Source organism: Podarcis erhardii (genome assembly GCF_964252035.2).
Source record: "Podarcis erhardii genome assembly, chromosome: 3".
NCBI lineage: Eukaryota > Metazoa > Chordata > Lepidosauria > Squamata > Lacertidae > Podarcis > Podarcis erhardii.
In genome coordinates, this window is record NC_138507.1 from 85,288,979 (window position 1) to 85,301,154 (window position 12,176).

Here is a 12,176-nt window from a genome sequence, read left to right on the forward strand (position 1 = left end):
GCGCGCCGGAGGAGGAGGAGGAGCCCGCCTCCATTCGCTACGTGCAGAGTCGCGAGTCCGCACCAGCAGCCGGCGGAGGCGAGGAGAGAGGGAGTCTGTCCGTCTCCCAGGTGGGCGGGAAGAGGAGGGGCCGGGCGCGCGCGCGCGCGGGAAGCAGCTGCTGTGGGAAAGGTGCCGCTCGCTTCGCGCGAGACGGATTTACAAAGGCGGCGGGCGGCCGGGGGGGGGGGGGGCGGTGGATTGAGAGAGTGTGTCAGGAGGAGGCAGGTGGCGAAGGCCAATGCCGGAAAGATAACGCCGGCTTGCGAGGAGGTCTCCTGCGGGATTTCGTTTCGTTTGGCATATAGACGTTTTGTGGCGCTCCTGTTGTGAAACACGTTTCTGCCCGGTTTCTCCTACATTATAATGAGCGAGGAGAAGGAGTTGGGGGGGGGGGCAGGCGAGACATGGCTTTGTTATCACGCTTGCCTCCCCCCCCCGCCTCCCTCCCTCAAGGTCTCTGGTACCTGTGGCAACCCGTCCAGAGAACCTGCGCGCGCGCATTCAGAGACCGTATTTTTGTTCCTTCATCTCCCCAACTGCACATGTGGCCATTAGCTCGTCGAAGAAACACACCATAGACATTGGGGGGGGGGGGTCCGGCTTCCAACACACCCGCTCTGCTCCTAAGAAACAGACCGCGCCAAGCAGTCGAGAGATCTGGGATGAATCTCCCGTCGCTCCCCGTCTGTCTCGGGCTTCGGGAGGTGAGCCGGCGGCTGTGAGCGCCCTGTCTGGAAGCGAAGGAACAGGGCGCTGGGTAGAGTCTGAACTTTTCCCAGAACAGGGTTTCGGGGACGAGGCATCTTGCCCTGTAGAGGCAGGGGCTAGATTATGGGGTGTGGAACAATGAACACACTGGCTGCTGGAGATCCAATATGTGTGTGTGTGTGTGTGTGTGTGTGTGTGTGTGTGTGTTTAATGCGAATAACAGCCATAGGGAAGGGGGGGCGCCCTATTTGGGCAGTAACCATGGCACCTGCGGAAGTATAGCTAAACCTCATGCTTTGCCTTCTTGAAATCCCCACCATGGTGCTATTGGGAAAGCATGCAGGCCCCATTCTCCCCTCCTGTGATCCTCACTCCCACTGTGGTTGCCCGTTTTAAAAAGCTCCAGAGTTCTTGTTTAGGATCTCCCGCATCACTTGTAGTTTTGCTTTCGAAGAAATTTATGGCACAGAACGACTCTGTGTAATATGCCAGCCTATTGGCCTCTGATCAGTCACCAGATAAAATAAGCCAAGAGCTGCTCTTGTACCAGGTCATGTCAACACATACAACATACATACCACTATATACTGCAGGTCAAGTCCTGCCTCAGCCACTTCACACTTGACACAGTTGTGTTTGGGGAATAAAGTATGACTAGCAGGCACGTATTCTTAAACACTGGGGAATAAGCACCAGGGGGACATAATTGTGGCCTCAGCTCCCCAGTGCTTATTCACAGTGCATTTACACACTGATAAATGTACACTTTTTATATTACAAGTGCTTTCGGTATAGACAATGCAGTAAGTGTGAAGTGGCCTTTCCTTCAGCAAATGGTTTTCACTACACCTCTGTTTCAGAGCTGTCAACACTTTGTGGTGTGTGTTTGTGTGCTCTCCCAATATATCTCTAAAAGAAAGGTTAAAGGGAAACATCCTTGCTTATTAGCCTTTCATCATCTCATATGGCAACCATGTGATTCCCATATTAGAATGATGTAATTCTAATCAGGAATAATGCATTCACTCGTAAAAATTATTTTGGCTTCTTGGCCTTTTGGCTAAAATCAAGTGTAAACATCATTTGGGTGGAATCATTTTTGGAGCATGTAGGAAAAGCACACATCCACCTGTGTATAGCTCAAGGCAACGGCAGCTGTGGAAATGAGATGCAGTGCAACTAATAAACAGGTGGGGAAATGGTGAAGAGGGAGATAGAGGTAATGGTTACAGTACATGTAAAAGTCCTACTTCCCAAGCTGATATAATTTCATTAATACGGGGGTGGGGGACAGAGCAAGCTGCTGCAAGGAAGCTGAAAAGATCACAAGGAGATGCTTTAGTGTGTGGAAAGTGTATCTTGGTCTTGAGGAATAAATAGTGGCTCAGTTTGAAGGGAGACATGTATGCCTTTCTCCAAGAGTCTGTGGTTTTAGCATGTCCAGGAACTAAAATTTATTCCTTATTGCTAAATGCTTCTCCACTTGTGAGGGTGGACAGCAAGGGAGATTAGGAAAGTGCCACCAGAATCACATAACTCTTGCCTGGCTTGTAAAACCTATAAGAAATTTCAGAGCTTGGTGGGGGCAGAGATTTGTGGTGAAAAGCCTTGGACCTGCCCTTGCAACCTTTAATTATAATCTTCTGAAATACAGCACCAGATCTCTAAACCCCCCATTCCTATTATATCTGCAGCTCACTGCTGCTAAGGTACTGATCTCTATACCAGCCATTTCCTGGAAATGTGATGAGCTGTCCTGCTGTGACCCTGATCTTTGGGACAAATTCCTGATTTTGCTTGTGGTTGTTCATTTTTTCTTGATATCGTTGGATTTGATAAAATTGTTTATTTCCAGAATTTTTTGCAAAAGCAGATTTTTGGATCATAATGTTGACTTAGGGTTAATCAAATGTTTGTGTGCGTGTGTGTCCTTTCTTTCCAGGATGTGTCAATACAATTTGCATTCATAACAGATATTTAAAAGGAGCACAAGGTAGTTTCTAGAAAACATCTCATAGTTTAACAATTTGAAATTCTGTGGAAAGAGCAAGCAAAGCCAGATTATGACTTAGACATTCTGTCAAAACCATTTTATTTTACTACGTATTTGAGTTGTGCTGAATTTTTCTCTGCTGCATTGATCATTGTAAATGTGTTCTGTTTGTTTTTGATGGCTGTATTGGTCAATATTTTAATTATAAATGAAAGTTGCCTTGGGAGTTACTCTTTTTAGGGCCAAAAGTCAGGATATTAATGGTTTTATAACAATTAATTAAGGATTAATATTTTGTGAGACCAACTGTCAATTTTCTGGCCCCATACTGTGTCTCCCAAAAGTGTCCAGTAAAAGTGGTGTTAGTAAGTTTTAAGAGTGCGCTGTACTCTTATTTTTAAGCAGGCAGACTTAATTCCCTGCTATTCATTCCCATTCTCTGGATTGCTAGTGATATCTCTATAAGCTTAAGAAAGGATACCGCAAATATTCTGCAGCATAGTTGTTGAGGGCATGGAAAGTGTCCTGATTGAAATTCTGGAGAGGAGAGCTGTTGCCAGTCATCGTCAACAATACCCAATTAGATCAGGGGTGGGAAACCTTTGGCCTTCCAGACGTTGCAGAACTACAATTTCCATCATCCTTGGCCATGCTTGTTCAGCAACATCTGGAGGGCCAAAGGTTCCCCATATCTATACTAGAAGGACCAATAATCAGCTTCCTATGGTCCCCTCCAGAGCAGTTACCAAGGCATGTGCCAGCTCTTAGAAGGTGGGTAGAAGTTTGTTGGCAGTACTGAAAAGGGGAAATCCCAGTCATGCTGCTGGTGCACAGCCCAGTGCTGCATTTAGCTGAGAGGATGGTATTGCCTTCATCTTTCTCTCTGACGTACTGTACATACTCAGACCTCTGAATCGTACAAAACTCATCATGCAAAAATGAAAAGGAAGCTGCTGATTCAGACCTTTGTTGCCTTACCTCAAGATAAAATTTGGCAGTCACTTGGACTGTGGCAATTCATACAGAAATCCATTATAAATGGGCTCAACACGTGTCTTGTCAGTTCTGTAATCATGTAAAAAGTAATGGTAAATATCAAGAATAGGTCTATTAGCTGCACATTCCCAGGGCAGCAAGTGCAAGCATAAAACTGATGTAAGTTTTTTAAAACCCATTAAATCAGTAACAAACAAGAACCATAGCATACCAGAGTTGGCAGAGTTTGCCAAAACAACTCAAAGCAGTGTTTTTAAAGGCCTGTGATAATGCAGAGATCTTAACCTGGCACAAAAAGAAATGAGTAGGAACCAGTTGAGCCTCCTTGGGAAGAGCTTTTCTCAGCTGCAGAGCCACAAATGAAAAAGCCCTCTGCAGTTGCCACCCACTTACAGTAAATTCATCAGCCGCTGGTGCTGTTTCAAAACTGGTATATGATTCCTAGGGCTAGTCCCAGCTGGCAGCCTACTAGCTGTATTCTAAACTACATCAAGTATTCAGACAAGACATTTAGAGGCCTTTCCATTTTACCTAATTAAAACTTCTGTATTTCATGGGACTAATATGGCAATACAACCTCTCTCGGTGTCCTTCGCACATACACAATATAATTTTACACGAGACACAGCAATAGCAGAGTAACATGGAGCAATGGTTACCATACAGTCCATTTGTTAGGGATCTACCATTACCTTTCAGAGTTACCAAATGGGAAATTAACTTACCTCTTCCAATTGCCTTCAGCTGACTGATGTCAAATCATTGTGTGCCAGCAACAGGTTCATGGTGCGCTCAAAGGCAGAGAAACTGGATGAATGAGACTTGATTATGTGAAGCCAGAATAGTCAAATATTGATTCCTGTTGGTTGCCTGAATAAGGTCTCACCAATCAGCAGCATCCTTCCTTCAAACAAGAAGTCTACCCAACAAGAAGGACTATATTATGTTAACTATAACAGTGGTGGCTAACTAAGAAGCTATTATAGTGTGCCTTGCCAGTCCCTGAATCACTTTAAACTAGCACCAGAACTGTCCACTTTCGTTTTTCTTCAATCTGCTATCTTCTTGCTGAGATTTCCCTCCGAGGTAATTCCAAACCTCTGTATAACATTAACTTATTACTACTTCTCATGACTGTGCAAGAAAGTCTGTATTTCCTACAATAGCTGATTTATAAGGACCTAGCGTTGTATTCAGCTTCTCTGTTAAAAACAATTACTTGACACTTCATTTATCTCAGTGTGTAACCAAAAAACAATCCAGGAATGTGATGAAATATCTGCCATATTCCAAGGACCAGGAGAAGCCCAATATTATAATGAGAAGGCTGATAAATCAGGCTTTTCTGCAGTATTACAAAGTTCTGGACAAGAACCTAATGTCTAGATGAGCAAAGAATCATTGTTGGTGTGAAGAAGGGTTTCCAACAAAGCTATTTATCCCCAGCTAGCAATTAGCAAAGACGAGATGAGAAGAATGACATAGAAATAATACTTCCAAGAGGGAAATAATAGTGGTTAAGATATAGCGCACTCCTCCCATTAGGAATTGCTCCTCCCTTACAGGCCTTTGTATCTTTGCACCCTCCCCCTTTCCCTTCAACCCTAGAACAAGAGTCTAATGCAAGCAGAGGAAAGTTAAGCACAGCTGCAAATCTAATCAGAACTGCCCTGGCAGGCAGGCATGCACAGCTGGGAGCTGGAAATGCTCTTTTCCAGGCACAAATTGATACCAAATGGAGCAGATGGAAGAAGGCCAGTTATTATGGCTCATGACTCGTGCGTCTAGATCTCAAAAAATAGTTTTAGACCTAGAAGCATCACCAGAAGACTGAGCATTGCTGGGAAATTTGGGGCGGGGGGTTGAATCACATGAAGTGCTTTTGATCTTATATATATATAGGTAATCTGGTTGTCTGAGAGTTGTCAGTAGCCCTGGTAGTGAGTGAGCCTACAAAGATCTACATGGCCCAGAAGACCAGTTCATCTGGTGTACTCTCAGATCAAGTTTACTTGCTTCATCAATCAAAAAGGCAATTTATGTATTGTTACAAATCTAGACTTGTCTATACTGTAGACTAGGGATGGAGATTCTGTGGTCCTCCAGATGTTGTTGGACTTTAGTTCCCATCAACCCCATCTAGGGTGGTCAATCAGGGATTGTGGGAACGTAGTTTAGTATCTGAAGGGCCACAGGTTCTCATTCTTGAAGCAGACTATGGACCAATGCACTGACCATTGGAAAAAGTGGAGAATTATTTTCTGTCTAGCCTGATATCATATACCCGATCTCTGCTGTCTTCCTAGCGAAGCAGCCTGCGTGCTCAGACTCAAGCCACATTTTGTTGAGCTGTATTTCAGCCCACTGAAGGGCTTTGTAGCCGAGTGCTGAATAATTCTTTGTGCATATGCTTCGATAGCCACTTCCCACCAGAAAAGATAACAGTAGTCTGCCATGGCTTTGCATAGATCCTAGAGTACACCTTGTGCATCCATAGAACTACTGTATCTCCATGCCATGAGAATGAATCCGCTATATACACAACAGATTATGTCATACACTTAATTTCTTTTTTCTTTTCTTTTTTGGTAGAGCACTTTAATATGGAAAACTTTATGGAAGTACAGCATTTATGGAAGCCTCCTTAGGAAACCAAAGGGATGTGTATGTTGGACCTTAGTCTTCCACCATAACTTTCTTCATTCACCTACATGAATATTTTCTTTATTAACAGAATGGAGAGCCAAGGAAGATGGATACTTAAGAGCTTGTTCCAAGTCACACAAAAGGTCTGGAGGAAAAGTTAGTCTTGAATTCAATGGACTCCAGTGTAAGCCAAGTTGATGCTCTGATTTCATTTTCTCTTTTCAAGCTGTTCCCTTGTACACCAAGACACTGGAATATAACTGAATTGCATCCGCCCACATGTGATGGTATAACACACACAGGTCTGAACTTTATCTCCAGAGTGTCCCCTCCGGAATTATTGCTTCTTGTATAGAAGTAGTTTCCCCTTCCTCCAGTAAATTTGTTGTGGAAGTATTAGAAATGTTACATTCCTTTGGGGCAATGAGTTTCCCCAGTATGACCAGGACCAAAACTCCATCTGTGAAGACAAAAGAAAGAAGAAATACAACTCTTTGTATTGTGGTGAATGATTAAACACTGCTGTAAAAGTCTGAATAACTGACACTGAACTCTGTGTAGCTATCTACCCTAGAACCACTGACTTGCTATCTGAGGAAGAAGGCAAGTAAAGGAAGGAAATGCCACAAAGAATCTTCTTCCTGGTTCCTTAGTGCCAGGGGGCGGGGGGTGACAGAGATGGGAACATGCTTTGGGCATACAAAGTTAGCAAAATTGGGGGGGGGGACTATTGTTAGTAAACCATAACATATCCAAAGGTATACCTAGGAGTTGGCCCCAGCCAAGGGCACAGGCAGGGGGTGGCAGCGCAAAAATCACACCTCTGGCTTAGAGTGGCTAGGAACCCACCCACCTGCCTGTATGCTCCCCAGGCCACTCCTCCAGTGCTCTGTGTGGCCAGGCGAACTGAGCAGGCTCATCTGGGCACCTCGGTGGAGGAATCTGGTTGCTGGCATGGGCTATCGCAGCAGCCCTGCAGGGCTCCCTCCTCAGCTGGCCAGTGATGCTATTGAAAGTGTGAGCTGAGCGCCCAGCAGGGCTTGGAGGGAGGAAAGAGGGAGAGAGTTAGCAAGAGTTCCAGTGGGGGGGGGATGGAAGGGAGGGAGGAAGTAGGCAGAAGTGAAAGCAGTGAGCTGAACCAAGGAGGCAGGCAGGCAGACCAGCAGAGGAAGAGGGGAGGCAGAACAGAGCAGACCCAAACCTGATGGTTGCAGAGGAAGAAACTGGTGGAGTGCAAAAGTCAACCAAAAGCAAACTTTATGAGATTCTGGTCCCCCAACTTCAGAGGCGCCAATACAGCTCCTTGCCAAGGGTGATAAGGGGGCCTAGATACACCTTTCCATGTATCCAAATTCTGGCGCAATCCTTTGAGAAATGAGCTCAATTACCCTAGATGGCTACAGATTTAGGGGCCAGATCTTTATCTTGTGCAAATCAGTACTGATCCACTGACTTCAAAGAAAGCAACATTCCATATTCTAAATATGCAACAAACCAAGGAGGAACTAAACATCCATTACAGTAAAAAAAATAAATCCTGGAATGTTTCTGATGTTCAAAATGCTTTGGCTTATTGTAGCAAAAGAATAGCTTTTTAATAGCGAAGATGCTGCAAAGGCATTTTTTTCATATTAGTAACGCTAAGATATCACCAGCCATGAAGTTTTTACTTGAATGTCCAAGGAAATACAAATGGCTTGGAGAATGCCCAGCTAAATATTTTCAACTCGTGGACCTGACAAAATTCAAGAATCTATATTGCAATTAGGCTGTACTGGAAAATGCTCTAGCCAAGGAGACTAGTTTCCCTTTCGGAGAAATCATGATTTTTTACATGACAAAAGACAATGTACCTCTGTATATTTTTAATATACTGAGCTTCTCTTATTGTTTTTGATAATGGCTCAGAACAAGGCAATGTATTTCCATCTTCACAAGGAAACCAAGACTAATATATGTTGAAAAAAGGTAATCGCCAATTTCTACTTCTAGCAAAAATATAAAAATCTGGTGATGCAGACTGGCTCAAAGATGCAAGAGCATCAGATCATAGGCTGTACAGGAGAAGGCTCAGGCCTAATATATCAGGCCTCTGTTCTAGATAATAGGCCAATGGCTCTCAACAGCTGGCCTTAGGAATGAATGAGGTAATATATGTAAAGGGTTATGCCTTTTCCTTCCCAGTTGGGGATGCTGTAAGCCAGGGGTAGGCAACCTAAGACCCAGGGGCCGGATGCGGCCCAATCGCCTTCTCAATCTGGCCCGCGGATGGTCTGGGAATCAGCGTGTTTTTACATGAGTAGAATGTGGCCTTTTATTTAAAATGCACCTCAGGGTTATTTTTTGGGCCTGCCTGGTGTTTTTACATGAGTAGAATGTGTGCTTTTATTTCAAATGCATCTCTGGGTTATTTGTGGGGCATAGGAATTCATTCAATTTTTTTTTTCAAAATATAGTTCGGCCCCCCACAAGGTTCTGAGGGACAGTGGACCGGCCCACGGCTGAAAAAGTTTGCTGACCCCTGCTGTAAGCAGTATCTCTGGAGAACAGGCTGGCTGTTTTGAGGCAGACTGAGTCAGATATGGAAGAGAATAAGGAATCTGAGTTTTGGCTCTATAAAAAGAATATCGGAGATGTTGGCTGTTGTCCTGGAGGGCCTGATGTGGCAAGAGGAGGCTTGCTGTTGAAATGCTTTATGCTGTACTGTACCTCCACCAATGCACAGCCTGATAATAAATAAAAATGTTGCAAAACACCAGTAAACCCCCAAGGACCTTATTCAAAAAGAAACCAAACCCAAGTAGTGCTGAACCCCTGAAACCTCTCACTGCTCAGAGATTCAGGGCACCAGTGTGACACGGAGCAATGGTTCCAAACTACAAGAAAGAAGATTCCACCTAAACATTAGGAAGAACTTCCTGACAGTAAGAGCTGTTCGACAGTGGAATTTGCTGCCAAGGAGTGTGGTGGAGTCTCCTTCTTTGGAGGTCTTTAAGCAGAGGCTTGACAACCATATGTCAGGAGTGCTCTGATGGTGTTTCCAGCTTGGCAGGGGGTTGGACTCGATGGCCCTTGTGGTCTCTTCCAACTCTATGATTCTATGATTCTATGATTCTATATGATTATTGGCATCCTCTGTTCCATCATGCCTTATGTTGCACTGTCAATTTGATTTGGAACATTGAAGGCTAGTTTTCTGACTTCCTACCTTCAAGGAACCCATTCCATATTGACCTGTCCATCAAGGAACCCCTGTGCACTTTTTTAAAAATATCAGGGGCATGTGCAAGAGTTCACACTGAGCTCAAGCTATATCTATTCAGCTATATCTATTGCAGAGGAAGGTTGTAAACATTGGCCACACAGTCTTGCAGTGAAGTTTATCTGCTATTACTCTGGTTTCAGTGTTCCGTTGCGCCTGAAGCGGCTTAGTCATGCTGGCCACATGACCCAGAAAAACTGTCTGCGGACAAATGCCGGATCCCTTAGCCTTTAAAAGCAAGATGAGCTCCGCAACCCCAGAGTCATCTGCGACTGGTCTTAACTGTCAGGGGTCCTTTACCTTTACCAGTCTTCTTAAGAAGAAGCCCCTGATAAACTTTCCCTGGATGCAGTTTGGAAAGCACTAGCCTAGAAGATAAAACTTCTAAAAATTAGGCTTCCCAGTCATTCTAAACTTTCGCTAATCAAGATTCCAGGCTGGGATAGCAAAGTTATACTACCCAGCCAGTGCTCATGGGGCAGGTTCAGGGTTGATTGGGGGAGAAATGGCACAAGAAAGTTAAACTCTGCTGAGCTGCAAATGTGTGTCTGAGAAGGGTGATTCTTTTTCTTCAGAAACTGAGACACGTTTGTCAGTGGTAAAACTGCAGCAGATGCTCTGTCTTTCTCTGGGGCTGAGTTCTAAATATGTGATCCTGGAAATCTCTCCAAAAGCACACAGTTGTATGAGAGGGGACATAGACAGGCATTGGATGAACCCTTTAAGGTGAAGATGGCAGGGATATTTCTGCCTGTGTGCTTGTGTTCATCATTCACAGAAATTGAAAAACGAGGACAACACACATCCCCTAAAAGTTAGGAGGACAAGGAAAGGGCTGGAACAAGGATAAGGGCTGCCCATGAGCTGCATTCCCACATAGGCAACTCCTGGGGGAAGAGGGCACATGCCAGGGTGGGCAGGACCAGAAGCAAAAAGTGTGGGATAGCCAGCCTCATATAACCAACATGCTTCAGTCTAATTAATGCATAATGGGGTTAAGACCATAGAGTAAGCTGTGCTGCCAGGCTTAGCTCACCTTAGAAAGGACTAGGCGATCAAGCTTTTGCTCCCCTCCAGTTCACCTTAGAAGTTCAGCTCCAGGCTCAGACCAAATGGCTCTTGAGTTCCTATACCAATAATTTAGGAACTATCACCACTTTGCAACTAAACCAAGTTTTACTGCCTGTGCAACTTTTCTGAATGCTGTATGGGAAAGCACATGAATCTGACCTTTGAAGAGTTTGTAAGTAAACCATTTTTTTAAATTTACCAAACATGTGCTCTTTTTCTATGCCAGGGAAAGAGAAGAGTTTTTGGAACTCACAAGGGCACATTTAAAGATCTAACAGCCTATATTTCCACACTTTACTGCATATTTTGTGGTTCTGTGGGGGTACTTGCCCCAAACTTGGATCATGGCTTCCAGGAATTCATCCTCTATATACCTATTTTTTCCTTTGCCACCAACAAAAAGTGGGTGGAGCAATATATGTAGCCTTGAGCCTGAGGAGGGGGTGTGGCCTGGGCAAAGTCCTGAGGGTCATGTAGACATTTCACCCCCGGAACTGAGGTTCCTTGCCCCTTGACAAGACAAAGGGATTTCTGGGACAAGTTGCCCCCATTCATCCTGGGAGAATCACCCATTTATGATGCTGTCATTGATCTAATGCAGGTGGGGCATTCAAGGTATGTTGTAACAGCATGTATATAGTCTAGGCTACAGATTACAATAACAGGAAAGGACTGTATTGGAGGGGGGGACTTTGCTTAAGCATTAACACTAGCAGTAATATCTAAAGGTTGTTAATCTAAGCAACAACAGTAAGCACTTTTAAGACCTGTTGAAATCAGTGAGGAGACTTGGGTTCCAGACAAATGCCTTTTTATTTCCCCAAGCTTTTCAGATATGATTTTAACCTTGCTGGCTGTTCTTTGCTGCTTTTGTGATTGTGTGGCCTTTTCATTTTATGTTTTGTTTGCATTTACACATGAATTGTTTTATTCTTTCTTGTAAACTGGGGATATGATTGAAGGGCTGCATTATTATTATTATTATTATTATTATTATTATTATTATTACTAATGACCTACAATAAATAAATAATGACCTTATCCTTATTTCCATGGGAACAGCCTGTGATGTCATGAAACAGGATTTGGTGGAAAGTGCGAGGGGGAACAATTCAATCAGTATGGAAAGGGAGATCAAGAAAAACCTAATCTTGTATAATCTTAGGCTTCCTGGATAAAAGAATGTGGTTTTGCCTGGCATGGATGGGGACAAGAAGATTGGTTTAAGACAACCCTTTGCTTCTAATGGAAAGAATGCTAATTCACTTCGCATGCTAATTGTGGGAGAATCCCTTTTCCTCTTCGAGAAGCCTAATTAATATTTCTCCAGCTCTCTGTTGCTACATAGAGGGCTCCCAGAATTGTCACCTGAAGTGGCTACTTTGAAAAAGAAGCAGAACTTTGCAACAAAGCAATTCTTGATTTGCAATGTAAGGCCGAACAGTGCCAAGAACTGTA

General features: G+C 44.0%; 3 long non-coding RNA genes across 3 annotated transcripts in view; 1 reads left to right on the forward strand and 2 right to left on the reverse strand.

Annotated features, from left to right (window-relative positions):
- LOC309338746 lies at positions 1-7,018 on the forward strand. The gene is made up of 2 exons (XR_014155033.1): positions 1-110; positions 6,332-7,018. It is a non-coding gene; the product is annotated as an uncharacterized lncRNA (long non-coding RNA).
- LOC309338751 overlaps positions 1-12,176 on the reverse strand; it is a 565,035-nt gene that overhangs the window by 296,503 nt on the left and 256,356 nt on the right. The gene's annotated exons all lie outside the window — the stretch shown is intronic.
- Positions 6,715-12,176, reverse strand: part of LOC309338749 — a 24,319-nt gene continuing 18,857 nt past the window's right edge. Inside the window, exon 3 of the long non-coding RNA XR_014155036.1 lies at positions 6,715-6,845. This is a non-coding gene — a long non-coding RNA (uncharacterized lncRNA). The remainder of the gene's footprint in view (positions 6,846-12,176) is intronic.